This window comes from Grus americana, chromosome 25 (genome assembly GCF_028858705.1).
Source record: "Grus americana isolate bGruAme1 chromosome 25, bGruAme1.mat, whole genome shotgun sequence".
In the NCBI taxonomy this organism is placed as follows: Eukaryota; Metazoa; Chordata; class Aves; order Gruiformes; family Gruidae; genus Grus; species Grus americana.
In genome coordinates, this window is record NC_072876.1 from 6,021,829 (window position 1) to 6,046,087 (window position 24,259).

The following is a 24,259-nucleotide window of genomic DNA, read 5'->3' on the forward strand; positions in this document are numbered from 1 at the left end:
GTGTTGCACCTGGAGACCCAAACCAGAGCCGAGAGCCTCCAAGAGAGGTAAATAACTGCTCTGCCTCTGCCCATGCTGCTGCCTCCACAGGTACGGATGGGTCCTCCAGCCTGCCCAGGCATAGCCCTGGGGACCTTCCCCAAATTAACCCTCCAGCTCCTGAAATCCCCATGTCACAAGAAAAACGAGCAGGAAAGGTCCCGAGCAGCCGCTTCTCCCGCTCAGGAATTCACCTGCAGAGCTCCCCACGAGCGGCAGCACCCACACAGGGCCACGCAGCACAGATGGGCGAGGACGGCCCTGCCAGCCCTGCCCGTCCCTGCCCATCCCTGCCTATAAATCCCCTCTTGCAGACAGGCACACTCGTGTGCAAGCCTCTGCCCCGGGGTGGGGGGGGACGACTCGCTTTCCGGCTGGGCGTGCAAGGTAGAACAATAGGGCCAAGCCCTCTATTGTTCCAGACAAAAGATAAGCCGGGATCTGGCATTCCCCTACGCCCTCGTGGGCGGGCGGGCAGGCAGCAGGCAGGCGGGCGGGCAGGCAGCAGGCAGGGCTGCCTCCCTGAGCCAGGGCAGAGGGTTTTCTAAACCCGTCCCACATCAGCTCACCTTTAGCAGGTGAACCAGCGGGGCTCCTGGGGGGGGGGTGTGCGTGTGTGACCCTCCTGCCCAGCTCCGAGCTTGCACACCCATGCACGCGCACCTCAGCCCCGCAGCCACGCACGCCCTGCCCTGCAGGCTTTGTCCCAGCTCTGCGTTGTCCCCAACTTCTTCTCCTCTCTGCATCCCACGGGGACACGGTCGGGGACACGGCGGGGACAGAGCACCCTGCCAGCCGTGGGGCGGTGGCTGGAGGGATGTGGGTTGCCCAGCACTGGGGGCCGGCTCCCCGGTGGCCTCGCCAGCCGGCGCGGGGAGCAGAGCAGACGTGCAAGCCCAGGACTGTCGGCTCTGCGCACCCCGGCACGTCCGCTGCAGTCCAACCTGCCCCATCACCTAGCTCAGCTTTTGCAAACAAGTGGTTTTCCAGGCTCTGAACAAAGCTGCAAACCGGCGCTGCGCTGTGCTATCAACGCCCAGCCAGAACAAGGGAGGAAGACTACGGGGGATGAGGGCTGCTCGCTGCAAACCCACACCCATCCAGGCACCGAGGCAAGAACCGCACAAGGTGACAACACCGGAGGTGACTATTGCTGCGATGGGTGTAAGTACAGCAGCGCAAAAAGCCCCGTCTGTGCTGGGAAATGCCCCCGCTCCCCCCGCACCGCGCTGCCGGACGGGGTCTGCCTGGCCCTGGCACCCCAGCACCGCGTCACCCAGCCGTGCTCAGCCCTGCCAGCCCTGCTGAATCGCACAGGATGACTTTTACGGCCAAAAAGTTTTGATTTCTGGCTCTCGCCCGGCAGCGGCGTGGGCCCCAGCGCTGCGGCGGCAGCAGAAGCTGCTGTGGTGCTGGTGATGCCATCGGGTATTTCCATCTACCTGCTCCTACAGCTTCTCGTCCTTCTCCTGTTAGACTCTGGCTCGGCCCAGCTCGTGATAACCCCATTTTGCACGGGCAAAGAGGATCAAATACCCCCACCGGGCTCGCTGCTGCCCCATGTTCTTTTAATTCTCTTTGCTATATTTAATTTATAATCTTATCCTCTTTCCTCCCAACAGACAATGAACTGCCACGAGCTGCCTTCACCAGAGAGAATTAAAAAATAGTAACTCAGGCCAGCAGATTTTGGCCCGGGCTAGTGGGTGCTCACAGGGGTCTTCCAGGCGGCTTTAACGATGAGCCACATTATCTCGTTCCTCCCTGATAAGACAGCCGGGGGTACGTGGGGGGAGGCTTCCCGGGCTCTGCAGCCACCAGACTGCATCTTTTATAACGGTCACATGCCTCGAGCAGGCCTGGGTGGTAATGGAGCATTAAATTATGGAGAGGCAGAATTTCAAATATTTCAGATCCATCTCCCAATTTGCATTCTTCAGCTGAAGGGCTGCAAGCAGGAGCGGGACGAGAAGGCAGGGAAGGGAGCTTCCCTCCAGTACAATGTTTGCAGAAGTGGCTTTCCCCTTGAAAAACAACACATTTGAGCTAAAAGCAGCTGCAGAGCCGCTCGGGGTCCAAGGTGCTGGCAGGGTGCTCGGAGGCAAGGGGACAAGGCTGTTTCAGCGGTGCCCCTATTGCTATCCTCCACTTCAACCATGTGCTCCAGCGCACTTGTATAAATGCTTTGTTGAGGCAGATTCAGCTGCTGCATCCCCTACTCATATTTTTTACTGACCCACCCAAGCGGCGGGGCCGTTTCAGGGTCCCCCACGGCCAGCCGTGCCCCCCGCACCTCCCCAGCCTCCCTCCCCGCCAGCGCCGAGCTGGTGGGACTGGGCAGACCAAGGGCCCTTGTTCGGGGCTGGAGCGGTTCCAGCTTGGGACATGTGGTCCTGGAGCAGGTGGACACGGAGTGGGAGGCAGGGAGAGAGGGAGGGCTTCCAAGCAGCAGAAAATTTTCCAAAAGTTGATGCCTCGGACCCTGCCAACTTTCCCCGTGCTGGAGGAGCCCACGCACTTCTCAGCCGCGCACGAGCAGCACCCAGCCATGAGGAGCTCCCCGGGAGCACGGCTGGGCCGGCGGCGGCTCTGCCCAAGGGAGCAGATTTCACTCCTGAAGTTACTCCTCAAATGGTGCGGGATGGGGTAAAGGCACCGAGATATTTTCCAGCTGAACTGCCATATGCTGCACTGATTTATTTCCCTTTCGCATGATCGTTACTGGGTTAAAATGGAGTGGAAATTAGTGATGCATCGTGCAAAACTTTTGACTGTCCCCAAACCTTCCTCCCCGCAGTGCAATGAAACCAAAACCTCCTCAAAGTTTGTGAAAAAATAAAGCAGCAGAGCCCAGGATAGCCCAGCCCTGGCTGGTCAGGGGTGGCCGCAACGCTGCAAGGGACCCTCAGCCGGGGAACGCCCGACCCCGGGGCTGCCCATCTTTCTGGGCTCTCCCTCCCGCCGAGCACAACTCCTCCATCAGCCCCGCCGCCAGACCGGGCTGCTGTCAGACGCACAAAAAGAGGCAGTTTTGACCCATCGGTATTTTCTAGCTGAGGGAAAATTAAATGAAAATATTTCATCACTAGTCCCCAGTTAGTTGCGATGCTACGTTCAGCAGCACAGCCGCAGGAGAGAACAAAAGAGGCCAGCCGGCTTTCTCCACGCATCGCAGGCTGTAGGTAGCAGCTATCCTGTCTGCGAGTGGATTTATTTTTTTCAATAAATGTTTTGTTGGTTTTTTTTTTCAGGAAAATAAGCAGCACGCATTTTATTAGCATGGCTGGGAACATCCAGGGGATAAAACCAGAGCAGAGCTGTACCGAGAGCGCGTCCCTACGATCGGTCGCAGCCGTCTGTTAAAGGTTGTCGCTCCGGTAATAAAAGCTTTTCTGATTTCTGCAATTACACGTGCACACACAAAGCCGGCCCGACACAAAACTGCGGTAAGTGTTTACAATGGGATAAAGCTGGAGCAAGCAGGAACGCGGCTTCGTGGCGGGCAGACAAAGCGGGGCTCGCCGCGTCCGCGCCGGCTCGTGCAGGACGGCAAGCAGCCACAGGCCGTGGGCTCTGCCAGCCCTGAGGGTCCCCAATTCCCCCCCCTCCCAGTCTGCTGAGCCTGCAGCGAGGGACCCCCAAAAGCAGAGCCACCAGCGCTGCTGCAACACCAGCCCGCCAGCACCACACCAAGATCCTTCAAAGTTTGTTCGGTTCTGATGCACCCCAGAGAACGGGTGGGATCCCCGAGCGGCCCCGGCTGCGCCGAGCACAGGGAGGGCTGGGGACAGCAGAGGTGACCCAGCTCCCCCGGGCAGCGAGCAAAGTGTCCCACGCTGCGTCCCGCGCAGCCCACCGTATCCCACAGGGATTCGCTCCGCCATCCCCCCCGCTCGCCAGCGAACTTCAATACCTGCAGCGCCAGCACCCTGCGGCCCCCAGGATGCTCCGTCCAGGGGACCCGGCTCGGACCCGCGCCCCAGCCCGCCTGCGGTACTCTGCAACGGGCACGCAGCCCCCCGCCATCTGCCCCCCGCCATCTGCCCCCCAGCCAGCCCTGACCACTGCCATGGGGAGTGCAAAGCACGCTGCTCTCAGGTCCCAGAGCCAACCTGTGCCCCCCGTCCCCCGACCTCCTCGCAAGGTTCGTGAGGGCTGCTCGGCCCCAGCGAGTCTCGGTTCCAGGAAGGCAACGGGCAGCAAGAGCGGCAGGCTCGGGTGAGCGCCCCGGGGAGCCCACCAGCAAGTAGCAAATGTAAAAATAAACCCACTGAAAGACTAGATTTACTGTGCTTCTGTGTTCCCTGCACGGAGAGAAAAACCCTTCCTCTGCATCCCATGAACGAAATCAAAACCCCTCCAGCACATAACAAGTTTACGATCTGCTCCATCTCCCCTACGGCCCCGCGTGCCAGGGCACGGCTCCGCCGGCACCCCTGTGGAAAATGGACATTTCGGCAGGGAGACAAAAAGCCCAGCTATTCCCCCCCCCGCCCAGGACATCTTGCACCCTGGCTGGAACAAACTTTGCTCGTCAGAAGGACTTTCCGGGTGCTCCGATTTGGCAGGGGTAAAAAAAGCAACGCAGGCACGCCGGAGGAGGGGAGCTGCCCGACGGCACGGAGAGCTTCACATCGGAGAGGAAAACGGATCTTTAAATATTTGGGATCTCTGCTCCTACCTATTACTCTGTTCCAAAGGGATTTCGCCTCCTGCACGAGATGCCAGATCAGATGCCAAGGGCGAGCCCCCAGCCCCGCGGGAGGGCAGCCCCAGCAGCCGCTCTGCCAGTCGCGAGTGAATCAAATAAACAGCACGAAGGGAGATGCTGGTAAAAAATGTGTCACTCGCAAATGATTTAGAAAACTGTCTTTAGCCTGCCCACGTTTGTCAAAGGACAGCAGCTATTTTTAACACAAAGCTTCTGAAATCGCAGGCTTTCAAAAAAAAAAAAAAAAAAAGTACTGTATCAGTGTCAACAGAATGGATTCTGTACAAAATTAAATTGAACTAAAAGGAAATTGCATGAATTACAAACACGAGTTATTGGCTCAATAGGAGAGTAACTGAGTGATATTATCTGGTCTGTGCTATGGAGAAAATCACATTAGCTGAGCTAATGGTCCTTTTTCACTCCTAAAATCTATTACTCCAGCTTTGCTTTGGAAGTCAAGTGTTTTCCATGCTGAAGGTACTTCACAAGATGTAACTGAGACTCGAACAATATGTGGCCACGGTCTGCAATTTTTCCTGGGCAGCATCCCTCACTGGCACCAAAACCCCTGCATAAAACACTGGAAATCATTAGGCGGAGGTGGAAAGCAGCAAAGCTTTGTATTTATCTGCGCATTTCACACGAAAAACCTCTCCTTCACGGCTCCCTGGGCGATGCAACTCTGGGTTTTTCTCTTCCGCCACTAACTTTGTCGGTGTTTAACTGCGGAGGTCCCCGGGGGCGAGCGCCCGGCGCCGCACAGGGGCTGCGCTCCATCACCCGCCTTGCGGCTCCCTGAGCCAAGGTTTACCAGCACCCAGGGGGTGAAATCCCCCCCCCAAATCCCCCCACGGCTGCACCCACAGCCCCGCCAGCACCGTGGGGCTGCCAAGACGGCTGCAGGACCCCCACGGCACAAGCCCCGCTGCCGGGAGGGCTCCGCTGTGCGGCAGCTTCAGCCCCCAGAGACCCAAATCTGCCCAGGACGGGTCGGACACGCGACTCGGAGGCGCGGACAGGACCCGCCATGGCCGCCGGGGAAGACGTAACCTCAGTGACAAGGCTCATCCGCTCTTAGGTGCCAGCAAGTGACAAGAGTTTAGTGCTGACCCCGGTCCCAAACCCACTCTCTGGCTGTGCGGTATCGCGATGCTGTCTCTGCGGGTTGTTAGAACAACCCCAGCCCCTCTTGGACAGACAAACGTCCGTGCGTGGCACCCACGGCAAGTTTTCCTGCCCGGACCTCACGCCTGCTTCCCAACAGAGATGGTGATGTGGGGACACAGCTCTCCGGGGCAGGCTGGAGCGATGAAATCTCCTCTCCCTGTCGAGCGCACCTCGAAGAGGCGGTGGGAGATGCACGACGGGGCAGGAGTGTCCCATCCATCCCACGGTGCGGCGGGACATGAGGGATTGGGACCCCAACCCCTGAGCGCCCCAGAGTCACCAACGCCTGCAAACAGCCCCAAACCCTGCGGACACACGCGTGTGCCAGGGGCCGGGCACGGCAGCCGGGCTCTGTGCCCACTGTGCTGGCCCGCGTGTCTGTGCTGTGACAGCGTGTCTGTCTGTCTGTCTGTCCGTGCAGTGTCTGTCTGTGCTGTGACCCCCAGTGCCGTGTCCGGGGGGGGCTGCTATACCCTGCAGCCCCCCCCCCCCCCGTATCTCCGACCCAGAGCACACAGTGGGGGCCAGGGCTGCGTGCCCGGGACAGGGGGACAAGTCCCACCGGGAGCCACGGTCACCAGTGGGAAGGGGCGAGAAACCTTCGCGGGGTGGGTGGGACGGGGGTCCCGGGGAGGGGGCTTCGGTGGGGCAGCCCTCGGCAGTCAGGTCAAGGTTCGGGGAGGGGGATGTCGTCCGTGGGTTAACCCCTTGCCTGCCGGCCCTGTCCGCCGGGGACGGGGGCGGGGGGGGTGCCCGTGGCTTAACCCCTTGTCTGCCGGGCTCTCCCTCGCCCCGGCACGGCTGCCGGCGCGGGGGGGGGGGGCTCTCGGAGGAGAGTTTGCAGCCCCCGAACTTTGCAGCGGGGACGGCGCTGTGCGGGGGACGGGCCCTGCACCCCTCTCCCCCTTTTTCCTTCTCCCGTTTAATCAAAGGGTCTTTGGGGGGGTCCTGCCAGGCGGCCTCCCCAGCCCAGCTCAGCCCAGCCGGGGTCGGGGACCGCGACCCGGGAGGATGCTCGTCGCCCCGGGGTCGTGTCGGTGCCCCCCTGAGCAATACCCGTACACACACACACACACACACACACACCCCCCCACACCCCGGGCCGTGTCCCCGCCCGTGCCCCCGGCCGCACTCACGGCTCCGCCGCGCTGCAGCGCTGTGCCCGGGTCCCCGCCGCCGGTGCCGGTGCTGCCGCTGGTGCCGGTGCGGGCTCCGCCGCCGCCGCGCCCGGCTCAGGTCCGCTCCATGTCCCCAGCGCCTCCGGTGGGAGCTGCCCCGGCGCCGGGCGGAGAGAGGGAGCGAGGAGGAGGAGGAGGAGGAGGGAGGAGGAGGGAGGAGGAGGAGGGGAGGAGGAGGAGGAGGGACACAGGTCCAGCCAGCCAGCAGCCGGCTCTGGGGCGGCCCTTCTGCCCCGTCCCCTCCCCTCGGGACCCCTGCCCCGCCGGGGGACCCACGCGTGACACCCCCGGGAGCTCCCGGATTGCTCTCGCCCTCTTCCCTGGAGTCCTGTGGCGGGGCCGAGACGCCCCCAGAGACTGAGGCACGGCTCGGAGGAGTCCGGGAGGCACCCCCGCACCCCCCGGCACCCCCGTGGTCCCCCGTCCGTCCCACCCGGTCCCACCCGGGGCTGGAACGATGCCTGGTTCACAGGGAGCACAGCCCGCAGCTCCGGGGGGCATCCCAAAACCATGGCACACCAAGTGACAGACCCCAAAGCCCAGCTTCCAGCCTATCCCCACGTCACCCCCCCCCAGTTTTTGCTCCTTTGCCCTGACCACCACAACCATCCCAGAGCCACAAGACCACCATGGGTCTGGGAGACAGACTGGGGGGCACCGGGCAGCCAGCGTTCCCACACACAGGCTGGGGGGACCACACGCTTGTGCTGTTGGAGCAGATAACCCGGCTGGGAGTTCGGGGGTATCAACAGGGAAACGGGGCCCTGGCAGCGCCTTTGCTGCCCTCGGCCGATGAGGAGATCATCCTTGTGCCACACATCCCGCACCCCACCAACGGCTCTGCTGGGAATGCCATCACCCACCTTCCCAAAGGAAAAAAAACCGTTTCGTTTGCAGAAAAACGGTGCTCCAGCTGGAGAGCGAGGGGGTTGGTTTGGACAAACAAATGTTGACAAACAGTCTTTTTTGTATAATGAAATCTTTAAAATGTTATGTCAACATGGAAGGAGAACTGTTTACGTTTCACCAACAGGGAAAATTCCCATTGACTCAAAGCTGTTTCCTCCCCCACACTGTCATTTGCTTCCATGGGAATTGCTTTTTTTCCAAACATTGTTTTCACCCAGTCCCAGGAGCAGAAGACAAGAGCTCGTCTTCCCAGGACTCCCAGCTCCCCCCGCCACCACGAAATAACCGGGAACACGGGGTTTCTGGAGGGGTTTGGGCACCCACACCCCATATCCATCCCGACACACAGCGTCTCCTCGCCCTGTGTCCAGCAGGAACGAGCGGAGCTGGGCAGAGCCAGGCGAGAAGTTATCTGAGAGAGTTTCCCATCTGCCTTCTTCACCCAGAGGATTAAACACGAAGCATGACAGTGTTTGGAAACCAAAGGCAGCGAGTGGGCTGCACCCACAGACCCCAAAACGTAAAGGAGCTTGGTGATACACATTCCCATTTCACAGATGGAGAAACTGAGGCCTGGAGAGGACACGGCGTTCCTGGGGCCGTGCAGCAAGCACCGACCCTGCAGCAGGGCAGGATGCAAAGGCAGCTCCCCCTGCACCAGCCAGCCCCCTGCCCCCCCCAGCTCCTCTGAAGCCCCCTCCCCAGCTGGGGGGACTCCAGCCGCCCCCAGTGCCATTCCGTGCACGGGCAGTGCCCGCAGCCTCGCGCACCCACCAAAGCCGCCAGCCCCTCTCTGCCGGTGCTGCCGGCTGCCAACCGCTCCCACCTCCCGGCCTGGGAGAAGACCCCCAGAGGTCACATGAGGGAGATGGTTATCGGTGGCCAAGCGAGCGCCGAGCGTGCAGGCAAGCCCACGGCAACCTCCGTGCGCTCCTGGGGCTACGGCTGCCCCGGCGAGGCCCCCCCAGCCACTCTGGGGGCAGGAGGAGGCGGGAGGCGCATCCCCCAAACTGGATGGGGAAACAATTAACAAAGAGGCTGAGGACCCGCACAACTGAGCCAAAAAACGAGGGAGCGGGAGCTTTGTTCGGGTCGTCATAGCAACAGCCAGGCCGGAGCAGCAGCCACGGACTTTCACTTTCCTTTCCTTCCTCCCCGTCCCCAGTGGCCGTGGTGGCCTTCCCTGACCAGTGCCTGGCAGGTCCCCCCAGGTGCTGGCCACACTGCGGTCCCCTGCGTCCAGCACCACCTCCCAGATGGGTGCCAAGAGGTGGTGGTCCAACTGCCCATCCCCAGGTGTCACCACCCACGCATCCACGGGTCCTGTCCCTACCCTGGCTCTGCTCCTCCCCATGTCCTCCTTTGAGCCACACCAGCTCCACCAGCATCTCCTTCTCTCCACCTCGCTGCAAGGCATCCCCAGCACCCATGGAGCATCCCCAGGATGTGCAGGACATCCCCAGGACCTGCCAGACATCCCCAGGACCACGGGCACAAGGTGTCAGGATGGACATGATGGTACAAAGACAGTCCCCATCCTTTCAGTCCTCTTGCACAGGGCCCGCTCAGCTCCTGCTCCATCTCTCCCTACCTGGCTGCGCCCGGGCGAGCAACCAGCGCTGCTCCCACCCTGCAATCCCTCCCCCGGCTTTCTGCTTCCCTCAGCAGAAGGAAACCAGGACAATGGGTGGAGGGACCAGGAAAGCTGGTGGGGGCAAAGATCCCGCTGCCCCCAGCGCACGGGGCACGGAGGGGAAAGGCATGGCCAGCGCTCGCCTTCCTTTTCCCAAGCCCCCCACCCTGCTACGGAGCCTGCGGTGCCGCTGGCCGCAGGAGCTGTGCCTCCTGCTTTGTGCTGGCTGCGAGTCCTGGCCTCGGGATCGCAGGATACTGGTGAGTGAGTCATGGAAATGGTTCAGACAATGGCTTGGCCCCTTTATAACTGGCCGGAGGGGGCAAAGCAGGGAGAACAAATCCGACCTTGCTTCCTGCACGGAAGCGGACCCATTGTTTGGAAATGGGCATGTGCTTTGCTCCTCACCAGCCTGGGAAAGCTACAAAGCGATTGCTAACGGGGAGCAAGCTGCGTGGGTCCTGCCAGCTGCCCCGTAGCTCCCCACCTCATGTGCTGCCTGTGAAAATCTAGGGAAGATGTGGATGAAGGTGCTGCCATTCCCTGCGAGGCCGCTGCCACGCACCCCCGGGGGCTGTTTGGCCAGTGAGTTGCTCTGGCTTTGTGGCCAGAGGAAAGAGAGGAGCCGGGGAGCAGTTCGGGAGCCCTGACCATCCGTGGACTGGGGAGATGATGGGGTCCAAACCTTCCCCAGCTCCTGCCTCCAGACCTGCCTCATGCATCCCACAATAACCCATGCATGTGGGACGAGGGCGTCCCTGCAGCGTCCCCATCTGCAAGCCAAGTCCTTGCGCTGCCGTGGGGCGGCGGGTGGCCACGCTGCTCTTCTCAGAAAGGGGGAGCCGTGCCCAAAAGGGTCCCTTGCAACCCAGCAGACCCAGCGACAAGCCCCTGGCCAAGAGGCTCCAAGGCTGGATGTGCCCCAGCGAGGCCAGCACCACGTCCCCAGCCACATCACACGCTGAGAACCGTCTCGCAGGGAGCCGTACCAGGCACACGCACTGTGGTCTCGCGCTGTGCGCGTGCACACACGCACACACGGGCAGACAGACAGACATCTGCAGCCCGTTAAACCCAAGCTGATACGACAATGCTAACGGGGAAGCTCAAACCGTCTGGAATCACGGCGGCTCTGGGGCTGTCCTCAGTTCACCACGCTGTATCTGGCTCTCGCGGTCGTAGGGCTGAGGGATGCAGCACGCCGAGGGCCAGCGGCAGGGCTCTGCCAGGGACCTGCCTTACCCTCTGCACCCCCAGGCGATGGGCAGCTTGTCCTGATGGTCTTGTACCCCCTTTGTGTCTCCCAGGTGCTGCCTTTCCCTGGGTCTGCCTCCCCTCCTGCAGTCCCTGCCTGCCCGCCCCCCTGGTTTTGGAGCTCGGGGAGGGAACAGAGCTGGGCCATGGGTACTGGGGGACCATCGCTGTGAAAGCAGCACATCCCAAACCCTGCCCGACCCGGCAGCTTCTCCCCCTGCTCCCCACCCGGCGCCTGCCCTCATGGGCTCCTAGCAGGGTGGTGGGTGTGCTCCAGGAATTAACCTAACAATTATTTCCACCCAAACACCACAATTTATCCTGGCCACTTCAGAGGCGTTACCAGCGGCTGGGAGCTCCGTGCTGCCTTCCTCCCCAGCACTGGCAGTGCCCAGCTACTGCAGGGAGTCGGGGCTGTGTGAGCGAGTCCACCCACAGCATAACAGGCTCTAATCTGGGCATAATAAAACCAAGATGTTCCAGGATTGCTCTATGGGGAGTGCACTCAGAGCAGCTCAGTTCTTAGCCAATGCTCAGAGAGAGCTCGACAGAAAAGCAAAGTAAAATTGAGTAAATAATGATTGTGCAGGAAAGCAGAGTCGGGGTGGTGTGGGCTGAAATCACAGGTGAACTCCGGCTGGTGTCTGAGCAGAAATACCTGGGCAGAACACTCAGAAACAACCGAAATGCTCCCCGAGCCAGGCACAGCACACGATGCTGCGGCTCCACGTGTTGGGACACCGGCCAGAACCCCACGTCCCACTGCCCTGGCCCCCTCCCGCCCAGCCACCGGCCTCTGCCGAGGGTGATGTGCTGGTGGAGGGTAGCAATGGCCAGCGCTGCCTGCAGGCAGGACATGGAGGAGATGCCACCACCCGGCTCGTGGGGAAGGTGTGTGGCCGGGGCAGGTGATGGAGGACAGACCTGGGAGTGGGACCACGCCTGGGGTCTGGAAGGGGGATTTTCAGAAAGCCCCTGGCTCTTGCTGCACAGTCCTCCAGCTGCCTGAGAGCCTGCCAGATTGGCACCTCCAAAAGACACTAAAATCACCCGCCACTTCCAAAACCATCGCAGCTACAAGCAGCCAAAGCACCCCGGGCAGAGCAGAGCGCCTGCTGCAGCTGGGGCTGCCAGCACCCTGGCTCCGGCGGGGCTCCCATCCACCGTCACCGTCCTCACCCGGCGTCGGCTGCCTGACCCCGGGGGTACTCGCCGCATCCCCCCGCAAGGCGGCACGCGTAACACAGCCGGACCCGTGCATGCCAACAACCCTGCCAGGGACTTTCAGCTCCAAACAGGGATTCGACGGGGAGAGGAAACAAAGCAGCATCGCATCACTGTAACTCTCTATTCCCAACCTGAATGCTGCCGTTGTTTTTAATCCAGGCAATGCGAACCGTCCCCCCCCCGGAGCGCAGCCCAGCAGGCTGGCCCCGCGGACCCGGCTAGCCACACACGCAGCACCGACCCATGGCTCCTCTCCTAAGGGAAAGCCACGGGGTGGGGAGGACGCGGCCGGCCTGGCAGCCTCCCCAGAGCATCCCCGGCCATCCCCACGCCGCGGGGCTGGGGCAGCAGACGGGGCAGGGGGCTGCGCCGGGGAGTCTGCGGCGGGGGAGCGCGGGGAGGGGAGCGCAGAGGGGTGATGCTGAGCAGGCTGTGTCGGAGACACGTGTGGGGAGGGAGGGGATGGCCAGACCACACAGCGGGACGGGAGGGGGCCGCGGCTGGAGGGCAGCGCGGGAGCGAAGCCGCATCGTCCCCGGGCTGCTGCTGGCCTCCACGCAGTGCCCGAGACGGCATGACACTGGGGGGCTGAGCCCATCGCCTCCGGTTCAAAGGCGAAACTGGGCTCCCGGGGCCCCGGCTCCCAGGCTCCGGTGCCCTCCGCCAGCCCGGCTCCAGCGCGGACCCGCAGCACCGCCCGTGCCACCCACCTCCCGCCGGCCGGGACCCTCCAGCTCAGCCCCGACAGAGGGGCTTTTCTTGTCCCCTGCCTTTGTTTTCTATTTAGTGCTTTTGTTCTCCCCTCTTTGGTCCTTTGTTCCAGCTTGTCCTTTGTTCCAACGCCTTTGGTTTCTCTTCCCTTTGATGCTTTGTCACTCCCTTCATCTTGGTGCTTTTCTTTCCCCGGGTTTTTAAGCTGGCGGTTGTTTTCTCTCGCCGCTCTGTGCTTGGCATTTTTATCCTTTCTCCTGCCTGGTCCACTCCTCGGGTCACATGGGCCCGGCCCGGATTGTCTTCAAATCCCCATTTGTCTTGTTTTGGTGCCTGGATTTCCCTGCCTTTATGTCCTTTCTTAAGAGACTCTTAGCTATTTCTTCTCCTCAGCGAGGAAAGTGGGGGGGGGGGGGGGGTCGAGGCTTAATTAATTAGCGAGTGTAATCTTTAGATGCGTGGCACTGCAGGACGTGTGGAGCATCATTATTATTGTCATTAGGATGTTAAGGGTTAGCGAGGGTTTAAATACCAGCTAATTGCAGCAAAGAGCTCCAACTTTGCAAAATTATATCAGAAAGAGCCAGGCTTGTTTTCGCCCACCAGGCTTGGGAGAAGAGAGAAATTCCTAACACAGGCAGGCAGGCAGAGGGTGAGCAGAGGCCACACGTCCTGGCTCCAGCCCCGAGGGCTGGGTGATGGTCGGAAAGGGCTACCCAGGAGCGAGGAGGAGCGGGCTGCTACGCTCTTCCAAGATGACCAAAAAGCATCATCCTGCCTCCGGGGATTTTAGATGTAGAGATGGGTGACTCACCCGCCCGGGGAAGCAGGAGGGGTGTGAGGGCAGAGCTGCTGCCCCAGCAGAGCCAGTTAAAGCCCCCGGGGTTGGTGATTTTTGCTGGCGCCCATGGCACAGCGCGGCCAATGCGCCCTTTGGAAACGGGGACTTGCAAAGGGTTTGGCCTTGCCGAGCTCCTGCTGTGGGCAGGGCAGGACGCAGACCACGGGGCTGCTTCTCCAGCAAGCCACGGAGGGTACAAGGGCTTTAACCTGGGGAGAACGACTGTTCCTGCACTCGCTTTGCACCTCGAAGCACAGCTCAGAGAACATGTACGAACACAACCGCAAAATCAGATACCGGGCGGTCAGGATTAGGGAACCGTTTTCCTGAGAACAACTTCAATGTAAGACACAGTTGCTTTGCTTTGATTTAGTGCCCCAAATATTCCCCCCCAGCGCCGTGTCCTCAGCATCTGGTCGTGCCGTGATCCACTGGCCGGGCAGGAAAGGGCAGGATGCAACCCTGCTCACCGTGGCACCTCTGAGATGTTGCATCGCTCTTGCTCACCACGGTCAAACAAAACCCGGGATCCATTTTTACAAGCACCAAAGCACCCCCACCCCCCCGCCACACGTCACCCCCGCCGCACAGGTTTAAAGCAGCTGTAGCTGCACAACAGCTGTTGAACGGAGGAAGCAGCCAAACTTAGCAACAGGATGTACCCTCAGATAACGTGATCAATATCAGAAATGCAGCTTTTCAAGTGAGAGCTGAACCCATCTGCTGAAACTGGGTGTCTCAGGAGATCGGCACCGATACGGGGTGTCTTTGACTCGGTCTTCACAATACCCTGATTTCACCTCTCCCAAGTCACTTACGGTAACTGGGTGATGTCCCCACGCTTTGTGGCAGCTCACGGTGGGGCAGTGTAGGAGGGATAGCTTTCCGAGTGCAGGACTGGAGGGGAAAAGGGCACGAGCATCCCGGGAGCTCCAGGAAGGGACAGATGCCTTGTGGGAACATCACTCCCTGCCCAAATGGACGGGTCCAGCTGGATCAGAAAGCATCCGGGTGCTGCAGATGGGGTGCTTTGATAACATGCCCTGCAAATAACCACCCCACGCTGTTGGTAAATGTGCTGGTCTGTAACCGCGTTAGCGTGACCCTGGGTTTGCCACGGAGCCAACCCATTACCAGGCAGGACCAGACACCAGGCGACAACCAGGAAGGCCCCAAAGGAGGTTTTTCCAGGCAAGAGCTGGACAAAACCTGCACCAACTCCACTAAAACCCACGAACCATCACAGGCGAGCGAGCTCTCCATGGCAGGCTGGGAAAGCCTGTCTGATGGGAGCAGCCACACACCCATGGCATATCCCAAGGGGCTGCCGCCGATTTGGGCCAGCTGAGGATGTGGGATGCTGGGGACAGCAATGGAATGGAGACCTGCACAAGCAGGAGGCAAGACAAAGAGGGCGCAGAGCAGAGCCAGGGTCCTGCCCCCAGCCCCGTTATCTGTGGCAGCGCCTGCACAGCTCCTGCCAGTCCCAGCATTACAAGAGAAAAGGGGAGCTGCCTGCCCACCCTTTCCTGTGGCTCCAGGGTGTGCAAAAAACTGAGCTTGGTGGGTGGCAGGAAGAGGCTGGATCAGTCGGGAACATCCTCACCCAGGGCGGACAGACTCTGCTCCGGCAGTGTCCGAGCGTGGCAGAGCCATGACCTGCAGATTAACCCCCCCCAAGCAGTGACCTGTCAGCTCTTCTCACCAGAGCGGGGTGACGTGAGCAGGGGATGGGCACGGAGGGATGCCAGGAGCTGTGCCTGGCAGCCGCCGGGCAGCTCTGCCAGCACCCAGGAGGCTTCTCAGCCCAGCGGGCACCTCTATCCCTGCCTGCACACTTGAGAGGTTAAAAACGTACGTGCTTGAAACAAAAGCGGCTGGGAAAAGCGATCTTTCTGGTCTGCCCGGTTCTGGTTTCAGGCTTGCAAGTGCAGCTGGCCAAATGCAAAGCTTGGGGCTGATAAGCCCTGGACATGAGTCATAAAACACACGGCCCCAGAGCCGTAGGGTCCCGCTCCCACCCGGGGTGCTGGCTCCGCCACGGCCACCCAGCAGTGCTGGGGTCCCAGCCTGGCCCTTGCAGGAGGTGGCATCGGCCGATGCTCATCCACCAGCAAAGCTGCACCATCCCTGGCATCGGTGGGTCAGCTCGGCCGGCTCTGCCCACCCACCCCCTCGCTCTGTCCCGCTCTCCGAAGGGCTGAACCTGGTTTTATTACAGAGCTGGCACCGGGAAGGCAAAAAAAAAAAAAAAAAAAAAAAAAAAAAGAGAACCAAACCCCCCTCATCTCTCTATCTGCAGCCATGCAAGGAATATTGTTCAGCACAGCACAAAAGCATCCCTGAAAATAGAAGCGCCAGGGCCAGGCCTGCCAGTGGCTGTGTGAGATAACGTCTACTTGCAAACAGTGTGCCTTTGTGCCGCTGTCACTGTCCCCATTGTTCAGGAGCCTATTGCCTCGGGGATATTGTTCCCTTCTTTTGTCTCAGCCCGGCTCCTTTTTGTTTGACTTTACTTACCATTTCATTCCTCTCCTTTGTGCTGGCATTCTTTCTTTTGTCTCTCTCTCTCTCCCTTTTCTCTGTGTGATTTGTATTTAGCAATTGTTCCCGGCCCGTTGGAAACACAATGTACTCCGGGCTCTTTTCTCTCCTCCAGCCATTACCTATTCAGGTGGGTTCCTCTGCCCAAAGGTAAAGGGAGGAGGGGGGGGGGGAGCGAGGGCCTCCGTGGGGGCTGCAGGAGGAGGCTGGCGGTGGCCTTTGGGGACACCAGGGTGTCGTTCCCCTCTCTCTCCGTGACAAACGAGCAGCGGGAAAAGGACAAATCGGACCCCAACTCGCTGCTGCCCCGCTCTCAGCAGATGAGCTGAGGATGCTGGAACAGGCACGACGGTGACAGCGCGGTACGGCCACGTGCACAGCCGGGGACGCAGAGGCACAGAGACGTGCCCAGGTCCAGTGTGCTGCCTGCACTGAATCCCAGAGCCAGGGCGGGGATCTGACCCCAATCCACACCAGATCCAAGCCCGGCCAAGCAGTCCCGGCCCTGGCATTGGTGGTCCCTGGCTAACACAACCTTGGTCCCCCCAGCCCTGCTTTTTGGGAGCCAGAGAAGGGACAGGAGAGCGTTCAATGGCAGGAAACATCAAGGTTGCTTCGCAGCAGCATTCCCTCTGCCCAGTGCCCCCCCAGCATCTCCCCCATGCTGCACAGCGACTGGGTGCCCTCTGAGAGGGACCCTTGGGAATGCAGGGTGGGCACCCCCCTAACACACACACACACACACGCACGCACGCCCCGCCAGCCACCAGTGCCCAGAGCTGCTGCAGCCCATCTGGCAAAGCAGGGGGGATTCACCCGAGACAGCACAGCAGCTTCTGGGGACCACAGGGATGCAAAGAGCACACGAGGGCTTGATCCTTCTCCCCGGCCCCACGCTCCTGCGGAGCATTTGGGGGTGTCTGCAGCAACCAGGGTGGGCATAGCCATTGGGGTTGTTTCTAACCCCAGGAGGAGGAGGAGGACACACCAGGAAACCTTCAGGGAGTGCCGTGACGGCAAGAGCTGACAAGTGGCCATCCCCGGAGACAACAAAGCCCCGCTGTTCTCCGGGGCACGGACCGTGTGACCTAACGGGACTTTTCCATCCCTCCCGTTGATGAAACCCCGAGGATCAAAGCCCGCTAGAAGCCACCTCCTCCTCCTCCTCCTCCTCTCCGGCACAACCCGTGTGGACGGGGAGGCTCTGAGGACCCCTGAGACTCACTCCACAAACGAGGGACGGGACCGTGTGGGATGGGGGGGAGCAGCGGCTGCGGGTCCTCAGCAATGGACCGAGCCCCCCAAACACAGACGGCCCCGGGGCCACGGGACGGGGCTGCAGGGGGGGCGTGCCTGGGAATAAAGGGAGCAGACTGTGGGCCATTGTTTCATTGTTATGGCTTCAAAGGACAATGGGGCATTGTTGTCTCTGGGGATCCCATTGTTTGCTTTCGCTGCAGATCCCAGCCACGCAGTGGATGGAGGTTTCCCGAGGGCCAGGCAGGCTCCGTGTGTGGGACACTAAATAACGAAACAGGCATGTTTCCTTCCCCACCCCCTCCCCACTACCCTTCCTAAAAAGGCACGGCACACTACGGCCCGCCTGTGCCCGCGCAGGCCAGGGCACGGCCCGGCACAGCACGGGCAGAGGCGGCAGGACCACCCACCCGAGCAGGGAGCAGGCAGAGACACCCCCAGGCCCCAGGGAGATGGGGCGAGGGCGGGGAGGGTTCACCTGGAGGGGCTGAGGTTGCTGTCTGCATCCCCGCAGGCTCCAGCAAACCTGTACTGGGGTGAGGGGGGGGAAAGACACCCCCCCCCCCAGCATCAACGGTGGGAGCCGAAGCCCCATCCTGCTGCCAGGAGCCATCCCTGCCGCGGAGCAGGATGGAGCTGCCGCGCTGCTGCTGGCCGGCAGCCGGGGAGGTGCCCAGGCTCCAGCCGTGCTGGATGGGGCTGTGGCCCCGCTGCCTTCCCAGCAGCGTTTGCTGGTGCTCCGCTCTCTGTACCCACAGGAGGTGAACCGTGGCCACCTTGCAACATCCCTGTATTTTTGTTGCCTCCTCTCGTCACGCAGCATCCCCTAAAGACCAACATCCCCCAGGCACGCAGAGCAACGGGCGTTTACTGTCATCCGCTGCAAAGCCCGACTTCTCCATCGGTACCAAGGAAAAGGTACTTGGTACCATCAACGGTACTTGGGAAAGGACGAGGCAGCCCTGGGTCCTCCCGTCACTGTTTGTGCAGCACCCCAGGCCCTATTTGCATAGCTGCTTCCTATGTAAAAACAAATCTGGGTGCTATGCAAAAGCCAGGGGAGGGGGAAGGAGCAGGGACCCGTCTCCATCCAGCCCCAGCTGAACCCTCCGGAGCCTGCCGCTGCCCCGGCACATCAGGCAGGGCTGGAGGTGGGCTGGGAGACTGATGGAGCAGGAAGGAGACACGCTCTCCCCAGAGACACCCTTTCAGCATGAGGCTGCTCACAACAGCTGGGGAAGGGAATAACTCATCCCGGGAGCCCAGGCTGAGCCCCGGGAGGGGGCCGGGGCCGGGCAAAGCAGCGCTGGCAAGTTCTGCTGGGGGAAGGGGACGCCTGCCCTGCAGAAACTCAATCAGCCTGGGACAGCTTCGCTGCCGTGCCCTGCAACCATGCAGGGAGCTGGGCTCAGACCCAGCGGAACCCCCCGCTCCAGGGGTCCGACCACCCTCCCAGATAACTCGCAGAGAGGGCCCGGACAAGCTGGAAGAGCTGGCTTGCACAGTCTGGCCCCCCCCCACGCTCCCTGGAGCGCAGCCCTCTCGCCGGAGGGCTGAGAGGCTGCACAAGGTCCAGGTTCAGATCAGCTGCCGCCGAGCATCTTTCCCCACTGCCCAAATGCACCTCGGTGCCGCCTGGGTGCCAGCCGACCCCCCGGTCTCATCACCCTCAGAGGGGAAAAAGCGCAGCCCAGGCGGTCGGTAGCTCCAGACCAAGCTCGGCTTCACAAGAACAAATAACAGGGTTTGGGTTTTTCAAAGAGAGGGAAGAAATTGGAGTTAATAAAGGTATAAATTCAACCTGGTTTTGTTTCTTTATGTTTTAATCCTGGGAATGCCCACTGCTTCTAATCAGAAGATGAGGGTGGACCTTGCCTCTCAAATGCCTCTAAGATTAATTTCTGGAAAAAGCACCAAGGATTTGTTTGGGGATCAGTAGAAACTTTTTGGGAAAGCCAGGTAAGGTGCGATAAGAGACGCTGGATCTTGGCGCTGCCGCACTGCCGCGCTGCCTGCCTCTAACCAAATCCCTCTGCTCCCCGCAGCCTCATGTCTCCGCCACAGAGCAAGGGAACGTTTCCTCCCTCGGGGAGCCCGGCTGCAGTTTGCAGAGGTCAAGCACGCTGGGTACCAAAGGTACCCATCCCCTGGGCACTGCACCCCGTGGCTGGGGGAGCTCTGACGCTGCTTCCACCACAATCCCCTGTGTCTCCCGGGGTCTCGCTCTCGTCCTCTTAAGCTGCCAGCCCAGGGGGGGTGGCAGTGACCGGCTGCCCATCCCCAGACCGACCCCAGCCCGGGTGCACACGGATCAGCCTGTGTTTGCACCATGCTGACCTGACCCCCGGTGCTGGCAGGAGCCTGTCCTGCTCCAGGGGCTCTCTCATGCTCCTGGCAAGTGTTATTTACACAAGCGTGCGCGCACACACACATAGACACGCACGCACCCGCTCTCTCCCCCTTGAATAGACCAATTTCCTCCCAGATAAAGAGCTCCTACCGCAGCCCCCCTTTCCCTCTCCCCCCAAACTTGTGCACGTCTCACGCACCCATTTCGGAGCCCACCTTGGGCTCTGATATTATCTCACTTCCTCAATATGAATATTAGCTCTGTTGTTGATTTACGATAAAGGGATGGGCTCCAAAACACTGTACTTTGGGGAGGAGGCAGTGGTGCAATACGGTCTGCCGTGCCCCAGCTGAGAAAAAAAAAAAGCCTTTTCAAGAGCGGATGCTGGTACCTGCCGTACTGCTAACTCGAGAGCCCATCTCCACCAAAGCGTGGCTCCCGTTGGCGCTGCTCTCCTGTCCCCCCGACACCTGCACGTGGCGAGGCGGAGGGGGCCTCGACAGCAGCTTGGCAAGCGCTGGAGGGGCAGAGAACGGCTCTGCAGGTGCCACTGACACAAACTGGCACGCTGGATGTCCCCGTGCAGCGGGGGACCCTGAGGTCTGGGTCAAATGCTCGGGGTATGGCGGCTGGTCAAACTTCCCCTCTATTTTGTAGCATCTTAATGTACAAAATGCAACTGAGGTCCGGCAACCCTTTAAGATCCCTCACCAGCTGGACCTGTCTATTTCTAGCTCAGTTTACAAGGTGAAAAACAGCCACCTGAACAGTCTCCTTAACTCCTAACCCACCCAGCAGGGAGCACAGGGAAGGAGAAGAAGTGTCCCCGGAAAAGTCAGATTTATTTACGAACCAGATTGCCTGGCAGCAGGAGAGCCACAGAGACAGCAGGTCGGTGCACAGCGCTGTTCCACTCAGCTGAGGACATCACACCACTCCATCAGCCATCACCCCCCCAGGGGACTATTAGATATTGCTCTTATTTTGCAGACGAGAGACTGAAGAATAGCAGATAAAGGAAAATTCTGAAAATCAGGGCTGGACCCGAAGGAAAGCACAGTCTGCTTTTGAAGCTCTGGCTCTTGCAACAAGGCGAGTCCTTCTGCAAACCTGATCCCGTTTGACTTTTCTAGTGAGACAGGCAAAACCTGGGATGGGACCCGAGCGTTCGGGGTCTTAATACTCGCGTGTGAGTAAAATAAACTGCCCAAACCTGAAGCTGTCTCACGGCTTTGTTTTACCACGTCCGTACCCCCAAATCCTGCAGTCCGATGATAGCCTGCCCCACGGAGCAGAGCTGTAAATAACGATCTCTATCTCTGCCACAGACAAACTAGTATCACAGTGAGAGAAGCCCAGAAAACATTATCCACTGTGACGCTGCGCTGGGTGGGAACACGGCCCAAAGACAAGTGCAGGAAAATTGGGCTTAAATCTTGCAGCTCAAGGCACAGGGAGGGAAGCGACCTGCAGGAACAGCGTCGTGGTCTGGGTGACGGAGTTTGCTCAGACACCTTGGGCTGAACTCCATCCGGGCTTCTGTGCACGGGGAATCAGGGAGCACCAACCCTACCCGAAGCCCAGGTTACTGCTGGAAAGAAAAGCGCTAACATCGACCAACTTGAGCGAAGCAAGTCCAGCTCCTTGCACGAAGGGCCCTGCTGGTATGCGTGGCAGCGGCGCGGGGGGGCGGGCGTTGCTGCTGCTAATGTGGCAGAGTTTCCCTGCTGAGGGCAGGCAAAATGCCCATGACTCATTTTTCCAAGAGATGTTACAAACAATAGTAATGATGCCCCTGGTGGGTATGAATGTGAAAAGGCACGACGGGGGGGCAGCCATGCTGGGCACCTTGTGTGTGGGCTGCCAACGGAGGGTACTGCCACGAACAAAACCTGCTGGAGCCAGTTCTTGGCATTGTGTGCGACCAGAGCCCTTCTGCGAGGGCTTCGGGGGAAGAAGGGCAAAATGGCTGCCCAGCAAACTCCCCTCCCCAGGGCATCCTATCCGCTTGTCACGGGTACCAACCCCGTCCTCAGCCGAAGAGGGGACTGGCTTTATTGCCCACGGGGAAAAATGGCAAAAACAATCCCAAACGGTTCCATCCCCGTGCAGGACTGGAATGAGAACAGGGAAGGAATTTAGGACAGCGTTACAGCACGCTTTAAGGCTGCTCCCTCCCAGCTCCTGCCTCTACCCTCCACACAAGTTTTCCATATTCAGATGCTGCCCTAAGGGGACAGCTTCTAAGCCGTTTGAGTCCTTGACCTTCCGCTGTTGTTGGTTTGATACTATTATTTTTAGGCACACAATCCTTAAAACATACCAGCACTTGAAATAAGTTCCCAGATAATGTGCGCTAAAGCACGAGGTGGCGAGGCTGCGGGAGAAGGGAGCTCTGCGGGATCAAGGGTGGTGGCAGAGCGCGATGGAGGGAAAGGCGATTTTCCCCTTGTACAGCCCACACAGCTATGCACCCCATCTCCCCGTTTACTTATTTTAGGGACACTCCGAAGGTTACAGTCCTGAACTGGCAGTAAATGCTGAAGGTAGCCCAAGCTCAGCAAGCAGCCACGGGCTATGCAAGGTGTCTGCTCCCATTTGCAGTGCTCCTGCCAACACAAACCCATGTCCTGCCCGAGGATGGAGCCCGCTGCATCCCATGACGCCTGAGCAAAAGTGCAATGATGCCTTTCACGAGCCAGGAACGGCACTGAGAAACACCTGCAGGCAGCTGGTTGGCTCAGAGGTTTAAGTTCAAGCATATATAAAATCGTTCTACAAATCATTGCATCCTACCGAGGAACCACAGAGAAACTGTTCCCCTCTGGGAAGGCAGGACCACTCTGCCTCCCTCCTCGGGGGGGCTCTTTCACAAGCACGGAGAGTCTGATCCCGCAAAAGGACTGGGCTGGGTCAGGGCAAGCAATCCCCAAGTGCAAAAGGGAAGAACTGCAGCCTTTTTCCCACAACCCCAAAGCCACAGGCAGAAACAAAGGACAAATATTTACTCAAAGCACCTTCCAGTGCTGTTCAAGGTGTTAACACTTTTAAGAAAGAAAAAAATAAATAATCACACACTGCAGAGCCCCACCTGGACCTGAGTGGGCTGTCATCTGCCTGCCACAATCAGCACAACGGTCTCAAACTGAAACGCCGCACGGTAGAGAGCTCTGTCTTATGTAAGCTGTGCCATCACTAGTGCAGAAGCAGGTCTCAATCACTCGCTTTTTAAGAGTGAGCTCGCTCTACTTCTACAAAACAGACATTCGGGTACGGTGAGATGGTATCTAAAACTACCGCCAGCTCGATTTTTGGTCGTGACAGATATCTGAGTGCCAGTAGCAGTAAGAAAACTTTCTCTGGTAAATCCCACCATGGGCACTTTGTTTCCTAGAGATGTGCGAATGCTGCAGCGTGGTATTTGCGCCACAACGTGACATCCCACTGCAATAATCCAGCATGCTGGGGCGCTCCTAATAACGCCACCTCAAGGCATCTTCTTCAAAAGGAGCCTTTACACGCCCCCCGCCCCGCTCCCCCCCCACCCCTGCAACGGAGGGAAAGGAATTTGCACGTCCTGGAAAAGTACAATTTGCAAAAGCAAACGCAACAGGCTTCAATGCAGCAGAAAGCCAAGCGACAGGAGTTTATTCTAAACACAGAGCCCATTTGTAAGCGTTCACTCTACCTTGCTCCTCCTCACTGCCTCCCGCTCAGCCAAAACCTTCTACTCCTCATCCCCTTCTGCAGCAGGACACCCCAGGGTGCGGGTGAGCCAGGGAAGGTGCTGGCACCCGGGAGAGATCCAGGCACCCCGTCCGGCCGCCGCACCGTTTTTGAGAGCAGCCCTGCACCAGCCAGCCCAGTTTGCTTTCTTCCAGGTTGTTTGGGAGCCAATAAAGCTGCTTGAATGCTGGGGAACTCTCTGTTCCTGCGGAGGCTTATGACACTTTGCTGGAGGGGCAGGGGGAGCTGGCCGGGGCCGCAGCACCCTCTTCTGTCTACCGCACTCTTTTGCAGCCAGTTTCGGGTCTCATTCTGGCACTGCGCGGTTCAAGCGGCTCATGAGACGTTACCTTCTCGCTGCCTGCAGCTTGGAAACACTCAGGAAGCTGGAAGGATTCGGGGTTAAAAAATCAAGCGTTTAGATGAGTCAGTCCTGTGGTTTGCATGAGGACAGACAAGTGCTTCTTGGGAAGCCAATTTCGGCAAAGCCAGAATTGTTTTTGTGCCCCATCTATGTGCTGGTAATGCCTAGCAGCTCTGTTCTCGGACCACAACACTCCACTGCCAGGCGCTCCTCAAACAATGGGGCTGTGTTTCCTCCTGGACATCCCCACACGCCTGGACGCTCCTGCAGGCTTTCTGCAGTTTTCACGGCTTCCTGCTGGGGAGCTGCTCCTTTTCTTCTGCAACTCCCCCACGCACGTAATTA

The 24,259-nt window shown here is 59.7% G+C and overlaps 1 protein-coding gene across 5 annotated transcripts in view; it reads right to left on the reverse strand.

Moving 5' to 3' along the window:
* SOX13 (SRY-box transcription factor 13) overlaps nucleotides 1–23,677 on the reverse strand; it is a 39,863-nt gene extending 16,186 nt beyond the window's left edge. For 3 of the 5 annotated variants that reach the window (XM_054804324.1, XM_054804321.1, XM_054804318.1), the window contains exon 1: nucleotides 7,057–7,198. The gene's annotated coding sequence lies outside the window, so the exon portion shown is untranslated. Of the gene's footprint in view, nucleotides 1–4,720; nucleotides 4,871–7,056; nucleotides 7,199–23,512 lie in introns of those variants that run through there. The other 2 variants (XM_054804322.1, XM_054804325.1) reach the window with 2 other exon arrangements.
* Between the last annotated feature and the right edge of the window lie 582 nt (nucleotides 23,678–24,259).